The sequence below is a fragment of the Siphateles boraxobius genome, unplaced genomic scaffold (genome assembly GCF_051911475.1).
Source record: "Siphateles boraxobius isolate OS27281-9 unplaced genomic scaffold, OSU_SipBor_1 25, whole genome shotgun sequence".
Classification (NCBI taxonomy): Eukaryota; Metazoa; Chordata; class Actinopteri; order Cypriniformes; family Leuciscidae; genus Siphateles; species Siphateles boraxobius.
Genome location: NW_027508866.1, coordinates 25092464 through 25103617, shown reverse-complemented (window position 1 = coordinate 25103617; position 11154 = coordinate 25092464). Strand labels below are relative to the sequence as shown.

Genomic DNA, 11154 nt, shown 5'->3' with positions numbered 1-11154 from the left:
GCGCCATCGCGTGGAGATCACGCGCTGGTGCCTTTTTCCTGTTTTTTTTTTAAATATATATGTATATACTGTATATATGCTGTCAATCACTAACATAGGATATCAGAATTTAACCACAGTGTCGATGTTTTATAACATCATTGTAGCAATACGGTTATTATAAACGCTCTCTTTGTTCTGTCTCTTTCCTACAGAGAATGGGGAGTTACGTCACGATCTTTTGGTCTTCTTTATTTGGGACAAAGCATGAGAAATGCGAAACAAATTTTGTTTTGGAAAGAATTACGGCGAACATTTCTACCTGCCAATTTTGCGGACTAGAAAAATAAACAGTTTTGCAATTGTGCATGAATGATAGACATTTGTTTATTTGATGCACTTTTAGGCAGAATCAGTTTTAGGCCTTGGCTATGTGAAGAACAGCTTATGCAATTATTTATTTTATTAGGAAAACACATTGGATAAAAAGTGGACTCTTTGCAAACCAAATTTGTTAGCCTATATTTTATAAAGCATTTTAAATTATGCATAAACAATGTGAAATAAACTACAAATTACTTTTTTTTTAAGGTGCACTGAAAGAATGTTTTTCTGGCAGCTAATGTTGTTAATAATGTGACTATAATATCTCCTGTTGTTGTGTAATTGTTGAAAACAGACTCGGGCTGCTTCATATTTTTGTGGAAACCATAATAAATTTTTCAGGATTGTTGTATGAGTAAAAAGTAACTTTTGATCAATTTAATGCATCACTGCTTAAAAAAAAAGAAGAAAAAATAAATAATCTAAAAATCTAACTGACACAAGCTTAAGTCAGTTGACAGAATCAGAATCACATTAACATATTATACATAAACAGTATATTTATTATGCCTAAATATCTTTTGAAATGTAGAAATAGCCTATATTCACAGTTTCTGCCTCAGCATATATCTCGGCTCTGTGTGTGTGTGTGTGTGTGTGTGTGTGTGTGTGTGTGTGTGTGTGTGTGTGTGTGTGTGTGTGTGTGTGTGTGTGTGTGTGTGTTTGTTTTGGTGTGACCCTTAAACCACCATTTGATTTCACAAATCAAAGGAGACTTTCTGATCACTTCCAGTGTGAGTCTGACACCTAGTGGGCTTTTCGAGATCTGTGATTGTACAGTAGCCTATTTCATACTCGTCGTCCTGAGACATGTGAAGTGTGACAAGGTGAGTTAAACAGAAAGTATGGCACGGAAAGAGCTTAACTTTTTATTGTGTTAATATTTACTTGTAGTCTGGTTTAGTGATGTGTTATTTTTATACACAAATGCCTCACATATCTATGTTGTCTCATATTCCACACTCATCTTTGATTTTCCTCATGCAGAATAAAGATTGTTACTGTGGCAAAGCTGAGTGACTGCTGGCCTTGTTCTGCTGCAAACACTAATATCACTAATGTGGTTTATACGGGTATGTTGCGGCTGGGTCAGTGTGTCATGTGTTCATTATCTAACCTCAGGTCACTACAGAGACAACACTCAAGAGAGCATCTTCATGTGCTCCCTCCTTCAATAGTTTATCATGAGAGATGAGACGGAAACATGCTGCATATGCTGCAAATAGTTCATTACCAACATCTATACTTTGAAATTAGTTTATTACTAGAATGTTCTTCACACAAATTTACCACAAGGTTTAAGAAATATTTATTGATCATCATATTAGAATGATTTCTGAAGGATCCTGTGACTCTGAAGACTGGAGTAATGATGCTGAAAATTCCGCTTTGATCAGGAATAAATTACACTTCACAATATATTCATATAGAAAACAGCTATTTTAAATTGTAATAATATTTCACAAAATTACTGTATTTTAATCAAATCAGTGCAGCACTTGTCCCAGCACATGCGAATCAAGAATGAGATGTTTATTATTATTTTTTTTATTTTTTTTTTGCTGTAGCCTGTGTTTTAAGTTTACAGTCTGTCATAACGTGTCCCGTAGAGATCAAGGGGAGGTGGTAGATAGGCTCAGGACTCAGATATCATCCCAAAGAGGATTTTTATTAAAGGCCAGTGGAGTAGTAGGGGTGTACAAACTCTCAGTGAAGTGTCACAAAAACAATTCCTAAATTAAACCAAAAAAAAATATACATTTACAAAAATAAACATACACTGGACTCAGTGCAAACTTTGATATGACAATAACCAAAGAAAAACAAATTGCTACAGGCAGCACAAATCTTCATGATACGTTCAGCAATATAACCCCCTCCTTTCCTCCCAATGTTCAGTTTAGACTGTCTTATATTGCCTAGAACAGGCTCATTACACTCGAGACCATATCAACTACAGGGGTATCAATACAAAACCTTTGTAGCTTAAATATATAACCAGTATACAATTAACTTTCAAAAATCAAAAATAAATAAAATAAACTCATTCAGCAACTTAAACTAAATTCAAACACCATAATACATTTATCCATGCCTACATTACCAAGGGTTAAGTTCCCTATTAGTAGAAATGGTTTAACCCAACCCAAGAAAAAGGACAGCTGTGGACCCGCCCCCTCCTTTGAGGAGTCACAGGAACAGGAAATGGTGAGTAGACAGCATGTGGGGTAACTGTTTGCAATGTGGGAATAAATACAAATTTGAAATAATAAATAACAAAAATGCATAACTAAAAACATGTCTGTGTGGTTAATGAGAAAATTAAAAAGAAACTATAGTAGACATAACATGTTGTGAAGACCACTGATATGTGCACCTATCTGCAATCAACTCCAACAGCATATCTTAAACTTATTATAAATGAGTATTATAGAATAATGAACCTAAGGGACTGCACCATAGTCATCAGAAACACAAAACGCTAAATAACATATGTAAAGAAACATAAGTCCACAAACAATTTGTAATGACTACGGCAGTGATGACGACATCTTAGCTCCCGTCATCACACCGTCTAAATACTAAAAAAGAAAAGAAAAGGAAAAGCAGATAAATACTTTCTCGTGATTGATCCCTTTTATTCAGATTTAAATGTTCTTTTTTATGAACACTTAATGTGGGTAAGTTTCATAAAAATGCAACATTTTGAACAAAAAGCTGACTGAAGCTTTTTTTTTATCAGACTAAAACGTGCATAAGCAATGCTTTTATCGCTTGTTTTTATTTCTGGAGATCCTTTACTCTTTTAGAAGATGACACACACATCTTAACAGCATACACACACACACTCTCCCCTCCTTCTCTCCGCTCTCGGAGGCATAAGTCTCCAAATTCACCCTACTACCAGTCTTCTTGATCCCACTCATCTCCTTCAAGACATTTCTTCTTCAGTCACCCCTCACTCACTCATATCATCAACACCTCTCTTCACACTGGTATATTTCCCACAGCATTTGTGCTTGGGTTACCCCGATACTTAAGAAACACACTCTAAATCCAGCACTTTTAGAAAATTACAGACAAGTACCCCATCTTCCACTCATTGCTAAAGCACTTGAACAAGTCGTGTTCAACCAAATCTTTCTCACACAGAACAACCACCAGTCTGGTTTCAGAGAGGTTACTCAGTTGAGACGGCCCTGCTCTCGGTTACTGAAGCTCTGAGAAGGCAAGAGCAGCTTCCACATCTTCAGTACTCATCCTTCAGGATCTGCTGTCTGCTGCTTGTAACAGTTAACCAGCAGATCCTCCTGTCAATCCTCATGACGAAGAGCATACGTCACAACATCTAGCTACTGGGGTGCCTCAGGGCTCAGTGCTGGGACCACTTCTCTTCTCCATCTACATGACATTACTACGATCTGTCATTCAGAAACATGGTTTTTCCAATCACTGCTACGCTGATGACACACAACTCTACCTCTCATTCCAGCCAGAGGATCCGACAGTAGCTGCTCACATCTCAGTCTGCCTGACAGATATTTCTGGCTGGATGAAGGACTAAACCTTGCGAAGAAGACAGAGCTGCTTGTGGTCCCGGCCAACCCAACACTACACCACAACTTCTCCATTGAGCTTGATTCATAATCCATAACTACATCTAGGTCAGCCAGACACCTTGGAGTTGTGATCGGTGATCAGTTGAACATCACAGACCACATTGCTAGAACTGCCCGGTCCTGCAGATTTGCCTTATACAACACTAGGAGGATCAGGCCCTTCCTATCAGAGCATGCTACACAACTCCTTGTCCAAGCGCGTGTTCTACCCAGACTGGATTATTGTAATGCTCTCCTGGCTGGCCTTCCAGCATCATTGTCAAAACCTCTGCAACTGATCCAGATGCTGCAGCAAGAGGCGTAGAATTCAAGGCACTGATGTTTTCCAACAGAACAACCACTGGCTCTGCACCCCTATATCTTAATTCATTACTTCAGATCTATGTGCCCCCCAGAAACTTTGGTGTCATCGTCCTAAAGAGGCACGAAATCACTCTCACTGACTGTTGAGAATTCCGATGGATCACATGACGTAGCCAGTCATGGGAGGAGCTAAGTCTGCTCAGGTGCACTTAATGATTGATGAATCACTATTGTTTGGTGTGTTGGTGTGTGCCATATGCAATGGAAGCAGACTGTACTTTCTTTCTCTCCTAATGAGAGCCTTTGTAGAGTGATGTGTTCCTAAGTTTGTACCCTTTTGATTTCTTTTATAATGTTAATTCTAGAGATTCTGTTTGGGTCTAACTCTGAAATGTTCCATGTGATTATGATTCTTATGTTTCAGTGTTCTTATTTTGATGTTGAATTGTTTAGGATTGGATTGTGTGTTTAATGATTTATTAGTTGAAGTTCTATGGTGTATTTAAGATTCTGTTTGTTGTTTATAGAAACATACAACTCTACATCTGATTCCCATTCTACTTTATGGCCTGATTCATGATCTATTTCAATAAATGAGTATGGACTGAGTACTGGACCCCTGTGTCATCCTTAAACTTTACACTGACCTTTTCCTGACTGTTCCTTGCTACAACAAACGGCTGGCACACTACACCACATTCCTCCCAGGTTACTGACATCACCAACCCTAAATTTACATAAGCCGAGTTAAATGTATGTATGTAACACAAATGCAATAGCATATCACTCTGTAGACATCTTACAACAGTTCCTACACAAGGGATTTTATAGATTATCATGACAGAATATGCAAATCAATGACTTGAAGATAGTTAACTCCATATCAGCAACATTAATTCATCAACTAACCATTCAGAAACGTCCTGTTGCATTTTACATTTTGTCACTTCTTCTTGAGTCTCTCCATAATTGTCTTATTCCAGTTTAAACATAAAAGGCAGAACAGTTTCTGATATTTTAGTGCTTGTCTGCATAAGGGAAGCTGCTACACCTACACACACACACACACACACACACACACACACACACACACACACACACACACACACACACACACACACAAGCTCTTAAAGCCCCGCCCCCTGTGCTAGGAGCAGCAGCTCATTTGCATTTAAAGGGACACACAAAACGATGCGTTTTTGCCAAGGGGGTAATCCATCAGCCGGAAACTGAAGCTTCACGGGGGCCGCCATTGTAGCAGACCATCACCTGCTGTTAGCATTCCATTGACTCCCATTCATTTTGGCGTCACTTTGACAGCGAATAACTTTACATCTGAGGGAACCAAATGCTTCATTTGTCCATTATTTATTTCTAAAGAAACACAACAATGTATAAAAGGCTCCATTACTTTGTATCTTATGTTATGGCCCCATAGAAGCCGTTTTTGTAAAATTAGGCTTACGATTGCATCATAACCACGTGACTTTCTGTCGCATTTTAGAGAAATTACCGTATAGACAGGAGGAGAAGCTCGCAGGCAATCTTTTACGGTCTATGAGGCAATCGTAGCGACATAGAGGCATAAAGTCAGGGGAGAAGCCCATAGATAGAGAGTCCATAAAAGTAACAGGACAAAATATTTCAACAATGTTTTTGAGGAATTAGGTGATTCAGATTTGTCTTGGCACAGCTACTAGAAGATTTACAACTGTCAGACTGTCGTCACGCTCAGTTTGAGCCTGTGCAGTCGCTCAGCCATCAGGAAGGAAGTGCAATAATCGGGCTTCAGTCTTCTCCGTTGAAATCAATGGGGTCGCTGTGTCCATTTCTTTAACAGTCTATGGTTTTTGCTCACCCTCAAAAAGGGACAATTTTAACATGCTGTAAAAAAAAATTATATTTTGAGCTAAAACTTCACATACACACTCTGGGGACAACAGAGACTTATTTTACATATTGTAAAAAGTGGCATTTTACCACCCCTTTAAATGCAGACATTTTTAATAATACACATGATCACATTTACATTTCTCACTCTAAAAATGAAAATGTGTGCAAGTAACATTGCATGTAAAAAATATTTATTTCAACAGAACACATCGGGTAATCAGTTGACACAATGTAAAATAACATGGGTACCAAAAAAAAGAAAAGAAAAGAAGTTTGACGTCTGATATTGACAAAACTGAGCTTGTTTCCCTGATGCTGAAATCCATCCATGGTAAAAAAAAAAAAAAAAAAGGCAGAGTAGATTTATTGTCATGTATTGCATGTTGGTTGACAACACTTTGGCCGCACTTAAAATAACAGTGCAATAAAATAAAGACTACTTTAGATGAGCTTCACAATGTCTTTATCATCCCATCACATATCCGCTCTGATTTCTGTCATCAGTACCATTTCAGTCCATCACCCCTTTATGAGACATGAACACCACCAATATCTGCAAATCATTTGTTAAGCCAACAACAACAGCAACAACTTACAGCAGAAATTCAGTTTACATTAAAAATGCTTGTCTTTCCTGAACAAGGCCCCAAATGACTAAGAAAAAGAGCCAAAATGGCTGATGGCTTAGGGTTGCACACCAGAGAAAGCTCTGAGCATTTGACAAATATGTTAGATATATTTTAAAGGTGTGGAAAGACCCGGGTCGGTTTAAAATCAAGCAGGAAGTCAGTGAGTTTGTGTTGCAGCGAAGGCTGAAAACATCTGACTTTCTGAGCCAGTGAAACGGCCGAAGACGGATATGCCAGCAAAAAAAACAACAAAACACAACAGGAGCAGAACAGGGACAATAATTTAAGGGAGAGTTATGGCAAAAAGAGTGCAGATATATATATATATATATATACAAACATAAAGCACTTGATAAATGACAACAGTTAACAGGGACATACACATTTAGCATTCCATGTCAAAACCTACATGGGAATTTACTTGCATTTATCTCAAATACACGTAATCTTTTGACTTTCTCAAAGCCAATATTTCAAGATTCTACATTTCATCCGGCAAATATATTCACAATGACACAGCAGGCCTTAAATTGCACAAAATACCAAACAACTAAAAGGATTTTACCCTTTATGAGTATTCATAAACCTAACCACATTGGGTCAAAATCCATGGGATACCCAAATATACAATTTTAACTGTTTATGTGACGGAACTGTAAAATAATTAAGTTTTTATCTTATACTCTTACAGAGTTTGCTTTTGTCATGACATTGGCAATACTGGCTTAATTAGGTTTCAGAAAACTTTAGCCAGTTTTATACGTACGGTCCACAACCGGCGGGACTGATTGGCTGAAATCAGCTGAAATTCTAATTAAACTTCGAGATGAATCTCACAACATCATGTCCAGGTCAAGTTCACATTCACCTCAAAATTAAAAGAATACATAACATTATTTTTTATTATTTAAGCACAATTTTCTCCTTTTTTTTCGAATCAGATTTTTTTTTTAATCATCATGGTAATGCGAAGTGAAAGGTGTGGAGGTGACTGGATTGTGTTATGATATGCATTTTGCGGACTTAAATTGAATAAGGACTTCTTCTTGACGGGTTTTATGAGATTCAACAAAATATTTGATCAGTGGCTGCGTCCGAAAACGGATAAATGCTGGCTTGGGGCGACGCTTTCCAAGGTAGGACGTCCCGATCCACTGATAGCATCACTTTCTGTCTCTTGAGACCTTCATCTGATCGATTTTTGAAGGCAGCATAGATGTATCCTTCACTGCCTTTGATATCCCACAATCCTGTGCTTTCCATTCGGTGATATTTGAGCTAAAAAATAAAGATGGCATCTGAAAGTTGCGTTTGGTGATCAGTTTGTGTGTAAATGTACGTTTTTGACCAACGTTTTCCACTTCTGATATCATTTCTAGTGAGAAATTACTATTATAGTAATTAAATATTTGCTTAGTTTTCACCAAAGCTCTCTATTTTGCTGTAGATCATTAAACCGTGACTTTGTAATAAGAAGGCCTTTCCTATATATATATATATATATGGTACCAATATATATCATATATATATATGGTACCAATGTGATATTTCCATTATACTACGGTTGGATCAAGCGGACGACCTCTACAAGCAGCCAGTGAGCAAACATCTGCGTTTGCTCATGAAGGTATTGCCTTCCCCCAAAACCTCATAAAAGCATTGCAATATAGTTTTTGCTCAAATCTCATATCATTCCAATCACCAGCTTTGAATCCAACAAAACATTTCTTGGGAAAATGCAAAATATTTGTGAGCAAATGTAAAGTCTTTTCTCTCCCATTCTAAATTTTTCCCCTTCGTCCCCTTAGGGTCTTTTACACACAAATACAGGATCTTTTTGTGTATCTCAAAGGTTTAATCATGATCTACCATCTTTAATCGGGACGCTTCGGCTGCTGATGTTTCCTGAGCGAGGTCAATTCCACCTCATATGTCTTGTTACCTTATCTATTGAAATGCCCTGTAACTGAAGCTACATCAATAAAGAACACTAGAACTAAAATAGCTTTTTATACATTTTATCCGAACAATATCTATAGCTCTACATCAAGTTTGGGACGGTAGCAGAAACGCCACTCATGCCTTTCAACATCAGTTATTATGAGAACAAATGGAACATTGTAAACATCAAAGTAACAATCAAATTTCGTTACGAATGGCATTTGTTGAGCTTATGTTAAAACACAAGCATTTCTTGACTGCGTGGCACTGATCAGTTTGGCATTGGTCATACGAACATCGTTGTCGGGCTCCGCGCTGAGGATTAATCCACAGATAAACAGCAGTCCTTACACGAGCAAACAGAAGAGAACCCAAACCAACTGTTCTGACTGGTTCCAGACCCACAGATGTGTGTGATGAGAAAGCAGAGCACAGAGGAAAGCAGGACTGGCACTGGTAGGCATGCGTAACACTGAGGCGTGTGGCGTCCCTCTTCACCACTGTCCCTGTGTTTGCTGGGTAATGAGGTGAGGAGTGGCCGTCGAGGACACATGGAGAGAAGCTGGAGCAGGAATCACTCTTCACGGAACCTGAGGAAGATATCACACACACCAGCATCAGAGCATTACTGTGAACTGGGGTTATATACACAGCGCTGCAGGGGTGACACTCCTCCTTTCTTGACGTTGTAAGCGCGCGGTTTCGAGTTAGCTTCCGCTGGTGTGAGTTGTTTCGTGGTGTTCGGATCCCGGCACTTCGGTCTAGTTAGGTTTCGGTGTTTGTCGTCTGTTGTGAGTGTATGGGATGAGTGTTCACTCATTTTTATGCGCTCTTGTCTTGTTGTGTGAGCTAGCGGTTTCAGGATTGCGTGCGGTTACACTCTTCTGTCCGGGGGTGTGTTTCGTTCGCTCATGTTTTTCATCAGCCACATGCTTTCATGTTTCTGTGGACACACAGTCGGCTCTTCCTGAGCTCTTTGTGTCATGTTTTGTTTGAGCACTAGGGTTATAGCTTTTTGACTATTTTTCAAATAAAAGATTTCTTATATCATAAATCAATTAATTTTTGCTAAAAAAAAACAATAAAAAAGGCCCTCTGAGTTTAAAAAAAGGTCATTCCAGATTAAAAATTGGAACAACCATATAATTAACAAACATTACTGCTTATAAGTAGCACTTTCTAAAACTTTCTAAGACTGTTGAGAACTTTCTGGAATTTTCTAGCACAATCCAAATATTGGTATATACATATATATAGGAGAGAGAGAGGGAGCTTTATGAGCAATCAACTTGATACTTTTTTATATTTGTTTCAGTAGCAATATATAATGTCGCACAATATAAGGTGATACTACATTACAGAAGAACAAGGACCAATAATCTAGTCAAGTCAAGTCATCCTCACTTATATAGCGCTTTTAACAATGTAGATTGTTTCAAAGCAGCTTTACAGAGATAAAGATATAATTTAAGGTAACAGAGATTGGTTTGGTTTTATAGTGGTTCTTGAAAAATGTTTTTTCCAGCTAAAGTTAGTTTTGATTACTTCAATGATTGCTAAATGATCATTTGTTATTAAATTAGGGGCCGCTAAGACGACACTGTTCTCTCTAAACAGACTTTAAACGTGAACCTGTGATAGACGCTGATGGCGTTCACATGCGCATTAAGAATTGATTCTATAGTTATGTGCGTTTGAATATATGTGCGCAGGTTTGTAATCTAAATCTTAATCTGGTAAGATTTCAGCAATCACATAGAAGAAGTGTGCTTTTAGAAGAATCTTCACTAGGAGAAAAGTGCAGAATGCCACTCCAAATGCAAATGATTGGACGCTACCAGTTTCTTGGACCAGAAATCAAAGGAAGAAAAGAGTGAATATTGGAAATTTCCATAAACGTCACAGAATTCTGGAAGAATTAATTTAATTCTAGTTCAAATTTCCATAAAGCAAACTCTCTCTCTCTCTCTCCTATATATGTATATATATATATACATATATATATGTGTGTGTGTGTGTGTGTGTGTGTGTGTGTGTGTGTGTGTGTGTGTGTGTGTGCGTGCGTGCGTGCGTGCGTGCGCGCGTGTGTGTGTGTGTTGTGTGTGTGTGTGTGTGTGTGTGTGTGTGTGTGTGTGTGTGTGTGTGTGTGTGTGTGTGTGTGTGTGTGTGTGTGATCCAAGATTTGGATTGTTCTAGAAAAACAGTTCTACAACATTACAGAAAGTTCTAAACAGTTCTTGAAAGTTTTAGGAAGTGCTACTTACTTATAAGCAATAAAGTTTGTTATATGGCCCACATTTATCAGTCTTTCTGGTTTGTTTAGATGTCTTTGGTCTGTTACATTAATTTTTCAGTCGAACTGCACCACAGTTTATTTGGAAGCGGACTAAGATCCATCTTTTCAG

At 38.0% G+C, this 11154-nt stretch overlaps 1 protein-coding gene across 3 annotated transcripts in view; it reads right to left on the bottom strand.

The window, feature by feature from the left end:
• Positions 1-2013: 2013 nt before the first annotated feature.
• cdc42se2 (CDC42 small effector 2) overlaps positions 2014-11154 on the bottom strand; it is a 44009-nt gene continuing 34868 nt past the window's right edge. For all 3 annotated transcript variants that reach the window (XM_077243300.1, XM_077243301.1, XM_077243302.1), the window contains one exon: positions 2014-9339. The gene's annotated coding sequence lies outside the window, so the exon portion shown is untranslated. The remainder of the gene's footprint in view (positions 9340-11154) is intronic.